At 44.8% G+C, this 20,768-nt stretch overlaps 1 non-coding gene across 1 annotated transcript; it reads left to right on the top strand.

Moving 5' to 3' along the window:
• The first annotated feature begins 6,972 nt into the window (after positions 1 to 6,972).
• On the top strand, positions 6,973 to 7,045 carry TRNAG-CCC (transfer RNA glycine (anticodon CCC)). Its single transcript has one exon. It is a non-coding gene; the product is annotated as a tRNA-Gly (tRNA).
• Positions 7,046 to 20,768: the final 13,723 nt, after the last annotated feature.

Here is a 20,768-nt window from a genome sequence, read left to right as displayed (position 1 = left end):
CCGCACTACTGAAACCCACGTGCCCTAGAGCCCGTGCTACAAAAGAGAAGCCACCGCCATGAGGAGGCCGCGCACCTCAACTAGAGTGGCCCCCACTCACTGCAACTAGAGAAAAGCCTGCCTCGCAACAAAGACCCGGCGCAGCCAAAAATAAATAAAGAAATAAAATAAAGGGATCTTCACAGACAGCTGAGAAAGAAGTGGCTACCTCCTCTCTGAAGGGCTATAGCCCTTTTGTAAATTCAAATTGACTGCATAATTGGCCTCAGTTTTTAAATATTCTGGCAGGCACAATTCACAGAAAGTAGGCCATTTAGATCAGAAGAACCAGAATACATCCTGATATTATGATCTCTGTTTTGACCAGGAAGCATATGGTAGATTTTGATGATTCTTTGTTTAGATGTGTAAAGGAAAAATCTGGATTTTTCCTTCCTCTGTTGGGAAAAATCCAGTTCTCCCCTGCTGTATTTCTCCCCTGTCTGTGTCCTTTATTTCTCACACACAACCCTTCACTTCTGATACTCTGGTTGCCGACCACGTGACGGTTACCCCACACACACACTCCCACGAACACTTCTCTGTGCCACCAGCTAGAAGTCTGGAAGACTTACAATTTAACTCAGTTCTGACTCTATCTGGGGCTTCCTAAGTGTTGCTCTCAGTAAAGAACCTGCCTGCTAATGCAGGAGACATAAGAGACCCCGGTTCAATCCCTGGGTCGGCCAGATCCCCTGGAGGAGAGCATGGCAGCCCACTCCAGTATTCTTGTTTGGAGAATCCCATGGACAGAGGAGCCCGGTGGGCTACAGTCCATGCGGTCGCACAGAGTCGGACACAACTGAAGCAACCTAATATGCACGCGTGACACTATCTACCCAGAGAGAGCATCAGATCCTGCAAGTTAAGGGTTCAGTCCCAAAAGACTGCCCCTGCCACCCCTCCTCCATGACAAGGCCAGGTTATCAACCGTGCTTCTGACCAACTACCTATATCTATAGATCAGAAGTTCCAAAGACTCTCTCCTTGGGCTCAATTACTTTGCCGGAGCGGCTCACATAACTCAGGGAACTATATGTACCAGTTGGTTAAAGGATGCAATAAAGGATGCAGAGGAGCAGCCTGTTGAAGAGATGCACAAGATGAGGTCCAAGAGGGTCCTGAGTGCAGGAGCTTCTGTCCTCTTGGAGCTGGGGTACATCACCCTCCCAGGGCACATGTGTTCACCCACTTGGAAGCTTCCCAAGCCCTGAACTATTGGCCTTGTATGGAGGCTTCCTCGTGCATGCAGAGTCAGTTATTAACTCCATCGTCAGCTGATTCCCTCATCTGGAGGGTGAGGATGATGGGGGCGGAGGGGTGCGGTTTCTAAACTTCTAAGCTTCTAATCATGTCTCGGTCTTTCTGGTGACCAGCCCCCCCCGCATTCAGAAGCCCACCCAGAGTCTCATTGTTAGAACAAAACATGCTCCTCATGCTCTTTTTTGAAAATTGTAGTCATTTATTTATTATTTGGTTTTACTGAGTCTTCATTGCTGTGCTCAGGCTTTCTCTAGTTGCTGTGAGCAAAGGCCACTCTCTAGTTGCAGTGCAAGGGCTTCTCATTGAGGTGACTTCTCTTGTTGCGGCACATGGGTTCAGCAGTTGTGGTGCGCCCACTTAGTTGCTCCCCAGCATGTGGAATCTTCCCAGATCAGGGATCGAGCCCATGGCCCCTGCTTTGGCAGGCAGATGCTCAACCACTGGACACCAGGGAAGTCCACTCTTCGTGTTCTCACCACTTAGGAAATTACAAAGATTTCAGGATTTCAGTGCCAAGAACCAAGGGTAGAGACCAATGCATATATTTTCTATCATCTCACAGACTACATGGTATTCTGTTTTAAACCATAAAATGTAATCCTCCTTTATGTGGTTTAAAAAAAAAAACCCTGGGCAAAAAGCGGTAAAGACTACCTTTGACCTAGAATGGAGACGGGGAGTAGGGAGACCACAGGATAGGATGCACAGGTGAAAAACATCTGCGTTAGCTTCACTCCAGCCTTGGGTGCTGTGGACTGGAGGCTGAAGGGTAATGACAGTTGATGCACAGACCCACCTACTAGGCTTCAGCTAAGGGATGGTAGCGCAGTTCCTGACACAGAGTCCTGAACTTGCCCTGCATCCAGGTGAGGGGGCGAGAGGCATCCCCAGTCAGCATTCTGGCACTGTTCTGGCGGCCGGCCAGTGGGAGCCAGCCCCAGGCCAGGCTGCTCAACTGGACTGGGGTCCAGCCACAGGGCTCCAGGGTGACACCATTTGGGCAAGAGTCCTAGAGCTCAGGACTTCCAGCCCACCCCATGCGCCAGGGTTGATGGCGGGGGCAGAGGCAGAGCCCTCCAAAGGGACAAGAAACAGGATGGGACCCACAAGGGTGCTGTTCTAAAGTCAGGGTACCTTGGGACTTCGCTGGTGGTCCAGTGGTTAAGACTCTGCATTTCCACTGCAAGGGGCACAGGTTTGATCCCTGGTTGGGGAACTAAGATCCCATAAGCCGTGAAACTCAGGCAAGAAAATATGTTTTTTAAAAATCCAGCAAACTCAGGGTACCCTGCAGTCCTAGCTTAGAGAATTTCCAGGAAAGTGCTACCAAGGGCAAGGCCCCACTTCTTGGTGTAAGGATGCCCCTGATGGGGTGCAAGAATCAGAAAAGTCCGGGTGGACTTCAAAGTTACTGGTCCAAAAATGGAAGAGATTTCTCTGCTATTTATTGAGACAGGACGTATGGGGAAGAAAGCTGGTAGGGAAAGGCGTAAGGAAATCAGGACTCAACATGAGGGAAATGGAGGCTCAGGAAAGTCCAAAGGCACAGAGTGAGGGAATTCCCTGTCGGTCCAGTGGTGAGGACTCTGAGCTTTCACCGCCAAGGGCCCAGGTTAGGGTTACAGGTTGATCCCTGGTTGGAGAACTAAAATCTCACAAGCCAAGAGGTGCAGCCAAAAAAAAAAGGAAAGAAAAATAGGAAAACGAAAAACGCAGGCACAGAGTAAAGATGTAACCCAGTTTTGTCTCTTAGATCCTAGGTAACACTCCCTTTGAGGTACGATTTTTCAAGCATTTATGATCCACCAGACCTAGCACTGCACATTTCATGAGTGATCTCATGTACTCTTCCCAAAATGGACATTCTTTTTTTTTTTTCCAATATTTTATTTATTTATCTGTCTGGGCCCGGGTCTTACTTGTAGCACTCGGGTTCTTCCATTGTTGCAGCATGCAGGATCTTTTCATTGTGGCATGCGGGGCCTAATTCCCTGACCAGGGATTGCACCCTGGCACCCTGCATTGGGAGCCCAGAGTCTTAGCCACTGGACCAGCAGGGAAGTTCCCCAACAGTGGACATTCTGATCCTGTGTTAGGAGGAACAAGACGGGGCTCAGAAAGACCTTGCACATGGCCTCAGATGGAGGAAGTGGCAGAGATCAGTCAGCCTTGAGTCCAAGTTCATTGGACCGTTTCTCTTTTTCTGTCCTTGGTCAGGTTTTCTTGAGTCTTCTTTATTCAGGAAGGGAAGGCTCCCTTGTCACCCAGGGGGCCTGGGGCTAATTCCTGCTATTTTATTTGCATTGTTCACACCCAGCTGGCCCCAGGCATGAGCAGCCCAGGTGCCACCAACCCTGCAGGGGCCTTCATGCAAAGACCCGTGGGAGAGACACTCAGGGGAAGGCACCAACCCGGAATCAGCCATTGTTCACCCCCACAGGAAGCGTGGTCCCCGAAGTGCCAGAATGGGTGACCTCACTGTGAACTGTGCCTGAGGCCTGCCTAGGGCCCGGGCCAAGAGTTCCATTCTTTAGCCTCCCTTGCCCACTTCCAACCTCTCAGCAAATGCTGTAGGCTCCACTTCACAAAATCTCTCCAGAGCCAGGGACTTCCCTGTGGTCCAGTGGCTAAGACTCCAAGGTCACTGTGCAGGGGACCCAGGGTTCAATCCCTGGTCAGGGAGCTAGACCCCACATGCCACAACTTAAGCCCCTGTGAAGCCAAATAAATATTTCTAAAACATCTATCCAGAACCCAGTCACTTCTGCCCCTACCATAGCCGTCACCCTGGTCCTGTCCACCCTTAGCTCCTGCTGGACTAGGGTCTCCCTGCCCACCAAGGTGCCCCCACCCCCACTGAGAAAAGATCAAAGTCTTCACTGTAGCCTATGATCTGCCCCATAACTTCTCTGACCCCTGGCCCCCCATTCACCCCCTTGCTCACCTTGCCCCAGCCACTCAGGCCTCTTTGCTATTCTGTGACCACATCAAGCGTACTCCACCTCAGGGCCTTTCACTGCCTGTTCCCTCCCCATGAACACCCTTCCCCAGGTTTCCCCAGGGGCTCCTTCTCTCCCCTCCTTTGATTCATTTTTTTCAGATTTTTTTTTAATGCGGAACAGTTTTATCATTTTTTAAATTAATTTATTTATTTTAATTGGAGGCTAATTACTTTACAATATTGTAGTGGGTTTTTTTACCATACATTGACATGAATCAGCCATGGCTGTACATGAGTTCCCCATCCCGAGCCCCGCCTCCTACCTCCCTCCCCATCGCATCCCTCAGAGTCATCCAGACCTGAGCACCCTGTCTCATGCATCGAACCTGGACTGGCGATCTAGTTCACCTATGATAATATACATGTTTCAACAGTTTTAAAGTATTTATTTGATTTGTTACAATGTTGTTTCTGTTTTGTGTTTTGTTTTTTTGGGGCGGTGCGGCATGCGGAATCTCACGCCCTACACTGGAAGGCGAAGTCTTAACCATCGGACCACCGGGAAAGTCCCTCCCACTTTGACTCTTTGCTGGAGTATCAGCTTTTCGGCTGTACCTCCCCTGACCACTGTGTTTAATATTACTATCCCAACCTTTCTAAGCCCCTTAACCTGCTCTGTTTTTTTCAGGGAAGCCTTCCTGAAAAGGAAAAATCCAGTTTTCAATCTCCTGAATAGGGAAAATTCCAGTTTTTCTCTACTGTGTGGATCTTTATCCTGTGAGTCTCTTTTATGACCTACACAAAACACTCCTAATCACCAAATGTATGTAGGGTTATCCACAAGCCGGCTGATTCTCTGAGATACTAGCTGTGTGTCCTACAGTTTAACTCAATTCTTTTGCTATTGAGCCAGAGATAGCATAAGATCCCACAGGTTAAGGGCTTAGTCCCAAGAGACTGCCCACCTCCCACCCCACATGCACACTTCAGGTGTGCATTCAGGTCCATTTTTTTTGGCAAGTCCCCACAGTATGTGGGATTTTAGTTCCTGGACTAGGGATCGAACTCATACTCCCTACAGTGGAAGCACAGGGTCTTAACCACTAAACCACTAGGGAAGTCCCCAGATGTCAGTCAAGAGCTCAAGTTATCACTGGGCTTCTGACCAACTGGCTGTAGATCAGAGGTTTCAAAGAACCTTTCCCTGGGTTTGATTAAGTTGCTAGAGCAGCTCACAGAACTCAGGGAAACTCTTGTGCTTACCAGTTTATTGAAGGAAAGGATACAGATGAATAGCCAGGTGGAAGAGATGCACAGGGCAAGGTAGGGGGAGAGGGCACAGAGCATCCATGGTCTCTCCAGATGTACCAATCCCAGCACCTCCACCTGCTTACCAACCCGGAAGCTCTCCAAACACCATGCTATGGGGATTTTATAAAGCTCCCTCATGTAGACTAATTTCCAGTCCCCCTGCCCTGAAGGACAAGGGGTAAGGATGTCTCATCTCCTCAATATCACTGACACAGTAGCAAACACTTCTGTCTCCAACCCTGGTAACAACCCTGGCCTTGTTAACTCCCCTCAGACACCCAGCCAATCATCCCTGACTTCGTTTCGACATCTCTGGGCCGGTTTCCCACCCTTGACAAAGCAATCCCCCTGTAAAGTGTTGCTTATTTCCTCTCAGACAAGCATCTGATTGGGACATGCTGGTGAGATTTTAGGTGGACACAGAATGAACCTTTGTGATCTAACTAGATCCATACTGTCTTTGACAAAGTATTCATTGATATTGATTTTCCTTTTATAGTAGTGATATAAAGTTACCTTTCCCAGGGGGCACAATGGTGAAGAATCCGCCTGCCAATGCAAGAGATGCACCGATCCCTGAGTCAGGAAGATTCCCTGGAGGAGGAAATGGCAACCCACTCTAATATGCTTGCCAGGAAAATCCCATGGACAGTGGAGCCTAGCGGGCTGCAGTCCATGGGGTTTCAAAGAGTCCGACACGACTGAGGGACTGAGCATATATGCCTGCTAAGTAAATAATAGTTCAGGTAGTCCTTGAATATGGCTAAAAATCTCAAGTGATACTTGAGCCACTGAGGTTTGGGAAATTTGACCTTAGAGAAACACAGCACTGCTTCCCCCTGCCAGGTGATGGCCCTAGTTTGTGTGGTTTTTGCTTGAGATTCACCCTTTTTTCTTGGGTCTTCCCTTCATATGCATGGGTATCCAGCAGCAAGGTGAAGATCAATGGTTATCACTAAGCAGCCATATCTCTGTTACAAAGAGATCACATTGACCGTGATTCCAAGTCAGCTGAGACTTGTAGGAAACCTCTACTTAAGCGGCACAGGTAATGGTCACACTCCTGTTTCTTAATGCCCCTGCCTGGGTGGGGACAGGGCTGTGGACTGTTGGACTAAGCTTTTGAAAGGGAGAGACCTGGGTTCAAGTCCAGGCTTCACCACATACTAGCCATGTGATGTGGACAAGCTACCTAATCTCTCTGACTTTTGTTTCCTCATCTGTAAATGACTAATAATGAAAACTACTTCCTGTACTATGAGAACTAAATGAGATAAAGAATATAAAATGCTTCAGTATTCAAAACAAGGAAGACGAATGGAATGACCCCATGAAGAAATCATCAGACAAATCCAGAATGTGGGACATTGTAAAGAACAACCATTGGGTTTCTTCAAAATGACAGTATCATAGAGACTTCCCTGGTGGTCCAATAGCTAAGACTCTGCACTCCCAATGCAGAGGGCCCTGGTTCAATCCCTGGTCAGGGAACTAGATTCCACATGCCACAATTAAAGATCCTGAATGCCACAATGAAGATGGAAGATTTCAGTGCTGCAACTAAGACCTGGCACAGCCAAATACATATTTCTTTTAAAAAGTCAATATCATAGAAAAGAAGAGTACATATATCTGGGAAACTGAAAGTGTCAATCAAATGCCATGTGTGAGTCTTTTTATTTATTTATTAGTCTGCATCAGGTCTTAGTTGGAGCATGCAGGATCTTTCATTTCTGCATGTGGGCTTCTCTCTTGTTTTGCACATGGCTTAGGTGCCCCTCCACATGTGGGATCTTAGTTCCAGGACCAGAGAGCAAACCCATGTCGGAAAGGAGGATTCTTAACCCCTGGACCACCAGGGAAGTCGCCCATGTGTGGTCTTGATTCACCTCAGATTTGAAAAAATGAAAAAGAAAGGAGAAGAAAGGAAGGAAGGAAAGGAGGGAGAGAGGGAGGGAGAAAGGGTAGAGGAGAGGGAAAACATAATTTTGAGATTAGTAGGGAAATCTGAGATGGGCGAAATAGAAAGTACTATGGATTTAGGTGGGGTAATGGTAGTGAGGTTGAGCAGGAGAAGGACATGATTGTTAAAATTGTTAAAAGGTGGACTTCCCTGGTGGTCCAGTGGTTAGGAATCTCCCTGCCAGTGCAGGGGACGTGGGTTCGATCGCTGGTCCGGGAAGATTCCGCATGCCGCAGAGCAATTAAGCCCGTGAGCCACAACTACTGAGACTGTGAGCCCTAGAGCCCGTGCTCCACAATAAGAGAAGCCACCAAATGAGAAGTCCGAGCATTGCAAATAGAGACAGACCCCGCTCGCTGCAACTAGAGAAAGCCCTCACACAGCAATGAAGACCCAGTACAGCCAAAAATAAATAATTTTTCTTTAAAAATTGTTATACGATACGGGCCCAAGTGGCACTAGTGGTAAAAAAACCCGCCTGCCAATGCAGGAGACATAAGAGACGTGGGTTCAATTATCCTGGGTTAAGATCCCCTGGAGGAGGGCATGGCAACCCACTCCAGTATTCTTGCCTGGAGAATCCCATGGACAGAGGAGACTAGTGGGCTATGGTCCATAGGGTCGCACAGAGTCGGACATGACTGAAGTGACTTAGCGTATGGGCTTAAGTATTTAAGATTGTTAAAAAAACAAAAAACAAAATTCAACTGAGCAAATTTAAAAATCAAATTGGTTTTATTCATCAATTTGTGAATCGGGCAGCATCCCATCCGACAAACAGAAAGGAGCTCCAAAGAGCTGAACAAAATGGGAGGCTTTTAAAGGCAGAAGTGGGCAGGGACAGGAAAGAGGGATTACCTCATCATTCTTTGAGGGATGGAAGGGGCTCTCAGGTGGATTACCTCACCAGTTGCTGACCAGGAAATTCCAGATTGACCGGTTATGACTGCATTTCTGGAGGAGATGAAAACTGCTCTTAGGACAGTGATTAAGTCCTGGCTTGTTGACGTGGGGCTTAGCACAAGTGACTCCATTTGAGGCCTGTTACTTCCTATTTAAAACTAGGATGAACAGTCATTATGTCTGCAACTCACTCTCAAATGGTTCGGAAAAAAATCCGGACAAAGCAAATATGGAAAATTATCAACAATCCTTAAATCTGGACAGAGGTAATAGATATTAGTTTATTGTACTATTCTCTCCACTTTTCTATATATACCCCTTAGGGCTGGGAGAGCTGTGATTGGGAGGGTCCTAAAGAGGAGTCTTTGAGGGTGAGGCAATATTCTCTTTCTTGACATGGTTGATATTTGCATTATAATAATTCATTTATGTTGCATATTTTTTTACTTAATTGTATGCATGCTGTGTGTGTGTGTGTGTGTATTTGTGTCAGTATAAACGTTTCTTTCCCTTTTGCTGTAGACCTTGAATGAAGGCACAAACATACAGACAGCCTGGAGGCTGTCTTAAGATAACAAGACATCTGGCTCAGAGATGGATGCCAACATATTGAAGAAGAGAAGAGGAAAACGGTCTGAGATGCTTCCTGATGCCATTGCTGAAACTGCACTAACTCAGGTGTGGTTCTGCCTCCACCCCTGTGGTTATAAGGGAGAGTATATGTCCTTATCTTCAAAGTCTCTTGAAATCAGGGAGTGGGGGCAGGAAGGATGCACTGGAGGATTGGAATTGACGTGTACACACTACTGTATGTAGAACAGATAGCTAATGGGGACCTGCTGTTACAGCACAGGGAACTCCGCTTGGTACTCTGTGATGACCTGTATGAGAGGGGAATCCGAGAGTGTATATGTGTGTGTATATGGCTGGTTCACTTTGCTGTGTACCTGAAACTAACTCGACATTGTGAATCAACTATACCGCAATAATTTTTTTTAATTCCAGAACAAATGACTACCAAAAATATCTCTTGGAATCATTTTCTTTTCTATATCCCAAAGCATCTCAGGTATTGTGTTGGTGGTCGCCCAGACTATCCTTGAGTTTGGTGATTCACTCGAAGGACTCACAGGACTCGGAAGTGATAATATTCAGAGGTTTTTTTCACCCTATTTTAATTTATTTATTTTGATTGAAATGCAATAGACATACAATATTACATTAGTTTCAGGCATACTCTATGGTGCTTTGACATTTGAATACATTCTGAAACAATGATCACAGTAAGTCTAGAACCATCTGTCCCCATACAAAGTTATTCCACATTATTGACCATAGTCCTTATGCTGTGTAGTACTCAGGGTTATAGTTCATTACAGTGAAAGGATGTGAAGCTAAATGAGCAAAGGTGCATGAGAAGAAATCCAGAGGAACCTGGGCGCAAGATTCCAAGAGTCCTCTTCCAGTGAAGTCACACAGGATGCATGGAATCCTACCTGTGATATGTGACAACACATGTGCAGTGTTGTGTACCTGGGATGCTCACTTGAGCCTAGGAGTCCAGGGTTTTTATTGGGGGGTGGGAGTCATGTAGACCCACATGCTCTAATGACTGGGCATAGTTACTGAAGCTCTAGAAGGGAAGCAGTTGTTAAACCACAAATTCCATCATTTGAACAAACTAGATAAACCGTACAGTATAGTTCAAGATTCTTAAAAAAAAAAAAAAAGACTCTAAAGAGTACAAAACACTCTTACCAGAACCTTTGAGGAGCTCAGTTCCCTGGTGTCAACCAAGGCCCATTCGCAACAACAGATCCTTTTCAGGAATGTGCAGAGTTTGAGCAACTCAGGCCTGCTGAGTTAACTCTTTTCTGAGCAAGTATGATCACCATCCTCAGTCTTTCCTTTGAGTAAATGGAGGTCCAGAGGGGTTACTAATAAAAAAGGTTAAAGCAGCCCGGCTAATAAAGAGTGGAGCTCTTAAGTCCTTGGTGTGACTGTTTCAAATGTCCCTTTTAAGTTGGCCACACCACAGGGGCCCACTCTCTGGATCAGCAAAAACACAGTGGTGGGCTAGATTGGCTCAAAGGCTCTGCATCCTGCATCCTTGGGACATCTAAAGATTCTCCTTCTGGAAGTGCCTGTAAAGGAATAAAAGGCTGAGAAATCCCCCCGCAGTGGGAAAGCAAAGGAACAGAAAAGCAAACCATATAAATGGATAGAAATATCAAAAATTTCCCAAAGACAGAATTTTTTTGGGAAGCTGTTGACCCAGGGATGGTGAGGGGGTCCCTGGCCCCAAACTGCAGGCAGGGCCTACTGGAGGAGCAGGGCAAGGCCAGATGGTGGATGGGAAGGAGAGACATCAGGGGTGTCAGGTGCGTTAGCCAGCTGCTTACACCCTCCACGTGCTCGTCCCCCAACCACAAAGCACAGGCAGCCCAACACTTAAACCCAGGACACCCCCCACCCCGCCCCCAAGTATGAGAGAGGGACAGATCATTCTCTAAAACAATGCTTTTGGAATGGCAATAGAAACTCATTCCTAAAGTGGCCATTGCTCCCCCAAAGGTGTTTGGGAAACTGGAGGAAGGTTTGTGTTACAGGGATTAGGGGGTGCTGCAAGCACTTCCTGGGAGGGGATCAGGATGCTAAGTGCCCCAGGAGGTGTCCCACCCTAGATTCCATGAGATATTCATGGAGGTAAAGAACCTGTTATAAATACCCAAGTCCAGCTCTGAGCGCCGTTTTACTCATAAACAAAAGTAAAAATTTCCCAAGAATGCAACTATCGTGTGAAACAACGGAAGTTTGTTTGTGCTTCACTGTTTTGTTTATTGTTGTTGTTTTTGTTTCCTTGTTAGTTTCAATTTCATTTTCCTCTTTCTTTTAAAATTGAAGTATAGTTGATTTACAATGTGTTAATTACTGCTGTACACCAAAGTGACTCAGTTACACCTACACGTACATTCTTTTTCATGTTCTTTTCCATTATGGTTTTATACAATGGATTACAACTCAGCCATAAAAAAATATGAAATGATGCCATTTGCAGCAATATGGATGTACCGTTGAATTCTTTAAACGGCAAATAGAGTGCACCTGTGTCTGTCTTCATTCCGGCCAGCATTCCTGAGAATTCTGCCCCTAATGCTGATCCCTAACCTCATCATTGAGATTCCTTGGTAGCTCAGCTGGTAAAGAATCCACCTGCAATGCAGGATACCCCAGTTCAATTCCTGGATCGGGAAGATCCCCTGGAGAAGGCATAGGCTACCCATTCCAGTATTCTTGGGCTTCCGTGGTGGCTCAGACAGTAAAGAATTCACCTCCAGTGCGGGAGACCCCAGTTTGATCCCTGTGTTAGGAAGATCCCCTGGAGGAGGGCATGGCAACCCACTCCAGTGTTCTTACCTGGAGAACCCCCATGGACCAAGGAGCCTCGTGGGCTATAGTCCGTGGGGTCCCAAAGAGCCAGACACACTCGAGCGACTAAGCATACACACAACTGTATCGTTATCTTTTGAAACTTAATCAGGCCTGACTTTCAGCATTGCACTACAGATCACTTTCCTCTTAATCAGCCTTTATGTTACAATAAGGATATCTTTATTTAAAAAAAGTTTTTTGTACGTGGGTAGGTTATATTATCCAAAAATTTCATTTCAAGATAGTAAAGGGAACATATAAAAATATTTCTTTTAACACTAATCTAGGGAATTCCCAGGCTTTCACTGCTGAGGACCTGGATTCAATCCCTGGTTGGGGAATTAAGATCCACATGCTTCTCCCCCCCAAAAAATACCCCAAAATAGAACACAAATCTGTGGTAGTAAGAAAATCAGAAAAGCATTTACCCGGAGTGGGTGGGGCGGGTAGGTGGTGGATTGTGAGAGAAAGAACTGTAAAGGTACACAAAAGAACTTTCTAGAGTGAAGGAAATGTTTTCTACCTTGATTGGGCTGGTATGCAATTGTCAAAATTCATCAAACCATGCACTTCAAGTGGGCACATTTCATTGTAACTGCTATGTAAATTATACCTCACTCAAACATAAATTTAGACATTGTACAGAAAATTTTTTTTCTGTTTTTTAAAAAAATATTTATTTATTTATTTGGCTGCACCAAGTCTTAGTTTCAGCATGCAAGATCTTTGATCTTCCCCTCGGCATGTGGGATCTTTTTTCAGTTGCAGCTTGTGGGATCTAGTTCCCTGATCAGAGATCGAACCTGGACCCCCTGCAATGAGGAGCATGAAGTCTTAGCCACTGAACCACCAGGGAAGTCCTTGTACAGAAAAAATTGTAAATATATGTTTGTTGTAGAAGGGAGGCATTGGATCTACTAAGGCCTCGAAATTCATTAAGTGGATTTGGACAGGCATTTAAAAACAAAGGTACCTGGACCCCCTGCAATGAAATGTGAATACATTGCTTATTCTGAATTGTAATTACAAAAGTTTGAAAAACACATCCTAAAATAGGAGCTGGACTTTCAAAATGATGGCCTGTCTTTCGGCACAGTACCTACTCAGGGCAAAGGTTTCACTGATGGTGGTGGATGAAAATCTGCGTTTCACATAGTTTTCTTGATCTTTTCTGATTCTTTTTCAGCAACCTTACCACATGTGATTAGATCATCCTGGCTTTACCCAAGAAACTGGCTGGTCAGGAGGTGGTGTTTGCAAGAGTCTTAAATGTGGTAGTGTGAGTTCTAATCATGGAAATTACAGGGAAGTGGGGAAAGGGGTGATGAGGTTAGAAATATAAATTTTCATCTTTCATAACTAGGAATTAATAGTTAATGTCTAAATTTGACCAATCCAGAATTAACACCAATGAAATAGGAAAAATACATATCGTATGACACATGAAGGGCTAACTTTCCTAATATTGTGCAAACATTCCTGACTTACCATGGTCCAACTTACAATTTTCTTGGCTTTAAGATGATGTGAAAGTGATATGCATTCATTAAGTAGAAATTGTATTTTGAATTTTGATTGTTTCCCAGGCTAGTAATATGGAGTTTGATCCTTTCTGGTGATGCTGCGTGGGGCAGTGGGCCACAGTCCCCATGATCTTGAAGGTAAACAATTGATACATTTACAAGCATTCTGTCCCCAGACAACCATTCTGTTTTCTACTTTCAGTACAGTATTCAACAAATTACATGAGATATTCAACACTTAGGGCTTCCCTGGTGGCTCAGTATTTAAGAATCTGCCTGCCAATGCAGGAAATGCAGGTTCAGTCTCTGAGTCAGGAAGATGCCCTGGAGAAGGAAATGGCAACCACTCCAGTATTCTTGCCTGGGAAATCTCATGAACGGAAGAGCCGGGCAGGCTGCAGTCCATGGGGTCACGAAAAGAGTCGGACATGACTTAGCAACTAAACAACTACAACACCAAATTCAACACTTTATTATGAAATAGGCTTTGTGGGAATTCCCTGGTGTTCCAGTGGTTAGGACTCCAAGCTTTCACCACAGGAGGCACGGATTTGAGCCTTGGTCAGGGAACTAAGATCCTGCAAGCTGTGCAGTACAGCCAAAAAAAAAAAAAAAGGCTTTTGTGTTAGATAATTCTGCTCGACCATAGGCTAATGCAAGTATTCTGAGCATTTCTAAGGTAGGCTAGTTTAAGCTATGATGTTTGGTAGGTTAGGTGTATTAAATGCAATTTTGACTTACGATATTTTCAATTTATGATGGGTTTATTGGGATGTAACCCCATCATAAGTCAAAGAAGATCTAGATTTCTCACAAATCAATCAGGAAAGGAGAGGTCCATAGTGGGGAAAATGCACAGAGTATATGAGCAGATAGCTCCTAGGACAGGAAATAAAAGTGGCTCTTAAAAATATGAGAAAATTACAGCAAATTGGATGCAATTAGTGATGATCAAACTAAGTCAGACACAGAAAGACAAATCCATATGATATCACTTCGATGTGGAATCTAAAATATGGCACAAATAAACCTGTCTACAAAACGGAAACAGAATCACAGACGTAGAGATCAGACTTGTGGTTGCCCAGAGAGAGGGGGAGGAAAAGAGATGGGCTGGTAGTTTGGGCTTGGTAGATGCAAATTATCAATAGTGCATTTAGAATGGATAAACAAGATCCCGTGGTATAGCACAGGGAACTATATCCAATCTCCTAGGATAAACCATAATGGAAAAGAATATTAAAAAATGTTTATATATGTATAACTGAGTCACTTTGCTGTACAGCAGAGATTGGCACAACATTGTAAATCAACTATACTTCAATTTTAAAAATTAAAAATAAAACCAACACTGAGACCCTTTTTAAATAAAGCAACTTGGTAAAGGACAAAAAGATTGGCAAAACCTAATATTGACAAGACCCCAGGGGAAAGGGCATGTGCTGTTGGTGGGAGTGTTGATTGGTATAATCTCTGTGGTGGACAGTTTTCAACATCTGTCAGAATTAGAAACTTACCTATTTTCCCCCTAGAAATTCATGTGCACATGTATAGGGTACAAAAAGATGTACAACTAGGTTTTTCACAGCAATACATTTGAAATAGAAAAGCAGTTGTTGTTTAGTCGCTAAATCATGTCCAATTCTTTTGCTTTTTTGCAACCCCATGGACTATAGCCCGCCAGGCTCCTCTGTTCATGCGATTTCCCTGGCAAGAATACTGGAGTGGATTGCCATTTTCTTCTCCAGGAAATCTTATCAACCCAGGGATCAAACTCGCATTCCTGCATTGGCAGGTGGATTCTTTACCATTGAGGCACCAGGGAAGCCTGACAAAAGATAGGGAACAATCTAAATATCCCTCAGTAGGGGATTGGTTAAATAAGTCACAGTACTCCTAACAAAGCATAATGTGCAAGCATGAAAAAGGAATCTATCAGTAGCTCACCATTGTCACCAATGACTTTCATGCTGCTAGACCCAAAGTTCAGTCCTTGGTCCACCAGCAGCATTTGACATGGTTGAGCAGTTTATCCTTCTTTTTACCTTTGGCTTCCAGGGTACTGTGTCTGTTGGCTGTTTCTTCTCGGGCTCTCGAGTCTCAGTCCTTGGTCCTCACCTCTTCACATTGATGTTCACAGCCAGTCTCATGGCCTTAAACACCATTGATGAGCTATTGGCTCCCAAATTACCCTCCCCGTGAACTCCAAACTCTCTATCCAATTGCCTGTTTGACATCTCCAATGGGATAAGAGGCATATCCAGATTAACACATTAAAAACCAATTTCCTGATTGTCTTTCCCAATTCTTTTGTCTCTTCCTTATCTCAGTGAAAGGCAACTGGTCTTTGCAGTTGCTGAAGCCCAAATTCCTCGGAGTCATCCTTGATTCTTCGGTTTCTGTCTCATCCTGTATCCAATCTGACGTCAAATTCTCTCAGCTCTACCCTCAAAATCTATCCAAAATATGAGCACATCTCACCACCTTCACACCCCCTGAAACCTGGTCTTATTTACCCCTGTCTTCTGTCTGGACCATCTCAACAGCCTCCCCACTGGGTCTCCCTGCTTCTACTTGCCCCCTCCTTGTGTCCACTAGAGTTCATAAAAATAGGCCCTTCCCAGGATGCATGCATGCTAAGTCACTTCAGTTGTGTCCAACTCTTTGCGACCCCATGGACTGTGTAGCTTACCAGGCTCCTCTGTCCAAGGGATCCTCCAGGCAAGAATACTGGCTTAGGTTGCCATTTCCTTATCCAGGGGATTTTCCTGAACCAGGGATCGAACCTGCTTTCTCCTGCATTGGCAGGCTGATTCTTTACCATTGAGGCACCAGGGGAACCCATGACATGTCATTGTAAAACTTCAAAACTCAGGACAGAAAGATTCAATAACCTTTGAGGGGTGGGAAGGTGACAGATGATGGTGATGGTGATATCAGTCAATGAAAATGGGAAGTTGAAGACATTTTCTGATGTGCAAGCTCTTAAAAATTTACCTTTCTCATGAAGCTTCAGGATAAGCTCCACCAAAATGAGAACATCACCAGGAAGGAGGAAGAATTGGGATCCAAGACACAGGGAACCTGACATAGGACAGAAGGGAGCAGAATTCCCAGGATGATAGAAATCCCCAAATGGCAGCTGAGTATCAAGATTAGACATCAGATAGAACCATGGGACTCAAGGGACACTTGTGTTGATGAACTGTCACCGCCAGTATGCCAACGGCCATTGTACTGCTTGTTTTGATTTTTAACCTGAAGAGAGAATGACTGGGTGAAGGCAAACCACATTCTTGTTTCCATCATGATGGATATCTTTTTCTCCCTCAGTGATGGGATGTTGGATCTGCTGAGAATTCTCATTTCTCCCCCAATAAATGTTCTGCATGGCTCCCACACCTGAGAGCTTGTGGAAGGCTGGGGCGTTCTCAGAAGGCAAAAACACAGAGCTGACTGCATTTCAGCCCTAACAGCTGCACACATTGATGGTTGGTTGTGTGCTTTCTAGGATTAACCTGTGTCCTCACCCACTGAATTCTCCAGAATGGGTTTTCATAGACTCTCAGGAAGCTGACACCAGATTTCAACCTGGACGCAGTTCCGCTCATCTTCTCCACTTATGAGAGGCCAGTCTGCCCTTTCCTTACACAGACAGGTGGTCCTTGCTCTCTCAATGTTTTTTAAAAAACTCAACTATACAGTGGAAAATTTAGATTAGATATACAGTGGGGAAAATTGGGTAAAATCCAACTAAAGTCTGCAGTCTCATTAATAATATTACACCAAAAGAAATGTCTTACTTTTGACAAATGTACCATGGTTTTATAAGATGCTCACCTGACAGGAGACTGGGAAAGGGGAATATGGGAATTGTTGTACTATATTTGCAACTTTTCTGTAAATCTAAAGTGATTTTAGGCTTTTCTTGGTGGCTCAGTGGTAGAGAATCTGCCTGCCAATGCAGGAGATGCTGGAGATGAGGGTTCGATCCCTGGGTTGGGACGATCCCATGAAGTAGGAAATGGCAACCCACTCCATTATTCTTGCCTGGAGAATCTCATGGACAGAGGAGCCTGGTGGGCTACAGTCCGTGGGGTCGCAAAGAGTTGGACACGACTGAAGTGACTGAGCACAGCACAGCATGTTGTATGAAACACAACGCAATACAATACCTGACTGCAATCTACTATCACCAGTGACACTGCTAGTCAGGGTGAATCCACACACCACGGGCATTCAATTCTGTGTTCTCAGGAAAAATCCTTCCTTCCAAAACAAAGCCAAATCCCTAAAGGCTATTCCACTAAATAGGTATGTGTTGCATGATTTTGTTGTTCCTTCTCATAGTATGACCATTTTTCTCATAGTAAGAATGACCCTAATATATAATAATAAGGATTTATAACATATAGTGAATCCTCAATTCAGCTAACTCTGTTCAAGGGCCTTCAGTCATTATTCAGAGTTTTTCTCTTTTTTTAAGATGTATTTATTTTGTTTTTAGCTACACTGGGTCTTTGCTACACATAGGCTTTCTCTAGTTGAGGCAAATGGAGGCTCTTCTTCATTGCGGGGCACAGGCTTCTCATTGCAGTGGCTTCTCTTGTTGCAGAGCACAGGCTCGGCTGTGTGGGCTCAGTAGTTGTGGAACACAGGCTTAGTTGCTCTGTGGCGTGCGGAATCTTCCTGGGCCAGGGATCGAACCGGTGTCCCTTGCAATGCAAGGCAGATTCTTAACCACTGAACCACCAGGGAAGCCCATTAGTCAGAGTTTTTAACCTCAATGTGAGCTTTATTCAAATCACTGTTCAGTGATCAGCTCCAAAGTTTGCAGAAAAATGTCTTTGTGGTGGCTTACCCAGAGACAGGAAATTTATGCTTGGCTCTCCTCATTGGTGAAATGGGTATAATAAAATCTTTACCTCAACAGCCTTTAAAAAAAATTTTACTGAAGCGTAGCTGATTTACAGTGTCGTGATGGTTTCAGGTGTACAGCAAAGTGATTCAGTTATACACATACATATACATATATTCATTCTTTTTCAGATTCTTTCCCCATGTAGGTTATTATAGAATATTGAGTAGAGTTTCCTGTGCTATATAGTAGGTCCTTGTTGGTTATCTATTTTATATATAGTAATGTGTGTATGTTAATCCCAAGCTCCTAAATTTCACAGCCCTTTTTATAAGGATGTGTAAAGTGCTTAGAATGTTGTCCTGACACCTGCCGAGTGCTCCAGAAATGTTTTGTTTTTTATAAGACATATGAGGGCTTTTTAAAAAAGCGATTTTAAATAACATGATTTTAGCTCTTGTATAGTGACTTTAAAATCCTCCCTTCCTCTCAAAATGACTCTAATGGAAAATGTAGCCAAATAACAGGAGGATAAATAGTTGGGCAAATACTAACGAGAGCTCACATTTGTTGAGAATTTGCTGCGTCCCAGGCCTCAATTCTGGATCCTGTGGCACCATTGCTCCCATCCCATGATTGGACAGTGTGAGGAGATGCCACTGGCCTAAAGTTGAAACCTGAAATCCAGGATGTGGTGGCTGATGTCTTGGGCAGAGGAATGAATTTGAGACTGTGGAGTTCAGTGGTCAAGGCCCTGGAGGCAAAAGGCCCTGGGAATGAACCCCAGCTCTTCTCCTTTCTAAGTAAGTTGTTAGCTTACTTCTCTGAGCCTCAGTTTACTTTTCTAGAAAATGAGGATAGGGACTTACTTCCCTGATGGATAGGAACCCACCTGCCAATGCAGGGGACACAGGTTCGATCCCTGGTCTGGGAAGATCTCACATGCCACCGGGCAACTAAGCCCGTGAGCCACAACTGTACTGAAACTCATGTGCCTAGAGCCCATGCTCTGCAGCAAGAGAGGCCACCGCAATGAGAAGCTCACATACTGCAGAGAAGGGTAGCCCCTCAATTGCTGCAACTAGAGAAAGCCCACACAAAGCAATGAAGACCCAGGGCAGTCAACAATAAATAAATAAATAAAATTTAATTAAAAAAAAGAAAATGGGGATATGAGGAGAGCTGTGAAATTCACGTAATCACACTCGTGGTCCCTGACACATAGTGAGCACCTAGCTGGCTGTGCCCTTAATTACCAGGATGAAGCCCCAGGTGGGCGGGAGACGGAAGGTTCACAGAGAAGGTGGCGGGGGTTGCGGGGGGAGGTGCCCTGGCTCTGTCCCAAGAAGCTTCCACATCCAAGGAAGTGAGTCATCCTTCCTTCCTGTGATAATCTGAGGTAGGGTGGCATCTCCGAGTAGATGAGCTGTGCCCTCGGCATGCCCTTCACCTCTGATGGCTCTCAGGTTGCCTGACCCATGACATCACAGACAGGATGAAATCATGAAGGCCAAAGGTCAAGGTGAGAGGAAATGGTTCCCTGCTCATCTCTTCCTTCCAATCTCTAATTCTTGGACTCATCATTAGCAGGTTCCTCCTGGCTGGGCACTGGTCATGGTTACCCCAGGTGAGGAAGGTGGTGGAAATAAAGAGTCAGTTCATGCTTCCAATAATCAATAGGATTCATTCAAGTACTCAATCATTTAATAGATCTTTATTGTGCACCTACCATGCGTCAGTCAGACAAAATCCCTGTCTTTTAAAAATAGATATATTTATTTTTTCAGCTGTGTTGAATATTTGTTGCAGTGCGCCTGCGGCATGTGGGAACTTAATTCCTCAACCAAGGATGGCAACTGTGTCCCCTGCATTGCAAGGCAGATTTTTAACCACTGGACCACCAGGGAAGTCCCCAGTCTCTGCCTTTTTGAAGCTGACAGACTAGCGGGGAAGTTAGGCAATAAACATAACACATAAGTAAATATTATAGACTGTTAGAAGGTGGTGAATGCCATGTGAAAACATTGGGCAGGGTGGGCTTAGGACAGGGGTCAGCAAACTGTAGCACCCAAGTACAATCTAGCTTGTCATTTGCTTTTGTACACTTCCCAAGCTAATAATGGTTTTTACGTCTTTTAATGTGGCTTAGAAGGTAAAGAATCTGCCTGCAATGCAGGACACCCAGGTTTGATCCCTGTGTCAGGAAGATCCCCTGGAGAAGGAAATGGCAACCCATTCCAGTATTCTTGCCTGGGAAATCCCATGGACAGGGGAGCCTGGTGGGCTACAGTCCATGGGGTTGCATGGAGTCAGACACGACTGAGTGACTAACACTACAACTACTAATGTTTGGGAAAATGAAATCAAGACAATATTTTGTCACAACACTTAAATCAAATATAATCCACTAAATTTTTTTTTTTTTTAAGAGAATGTTTTTCTTTTTGGTTGTGGCTCATGGCATGTGGGATCTTAATCTTAGTTCTCCAGTCAGAGTTTGAACTTGTGCCCCCTGCATTGGAAGCTCGGAGTCTT

The sequence above is a fragment of the Giraffa tippelskirchi genome, chromosome 7 (genome assembly GCF_054371585.1).
Source record: "Giraffa tippelskirchi isolate mGirTip1 chromosome 7, T2T-mGirTip1v1.2.pri, whole genome shotgun sequence".
Taxonomy (NCBI): Eukaryota; Metazoa; Chordata; class Mammalia; order Artiodactyla; family Giraffidae; genus Giraffa; species Giraffa tippelskirchi.
This window is presented reverse-complemented; position numbering and strand designations above follow the sequence as displayed.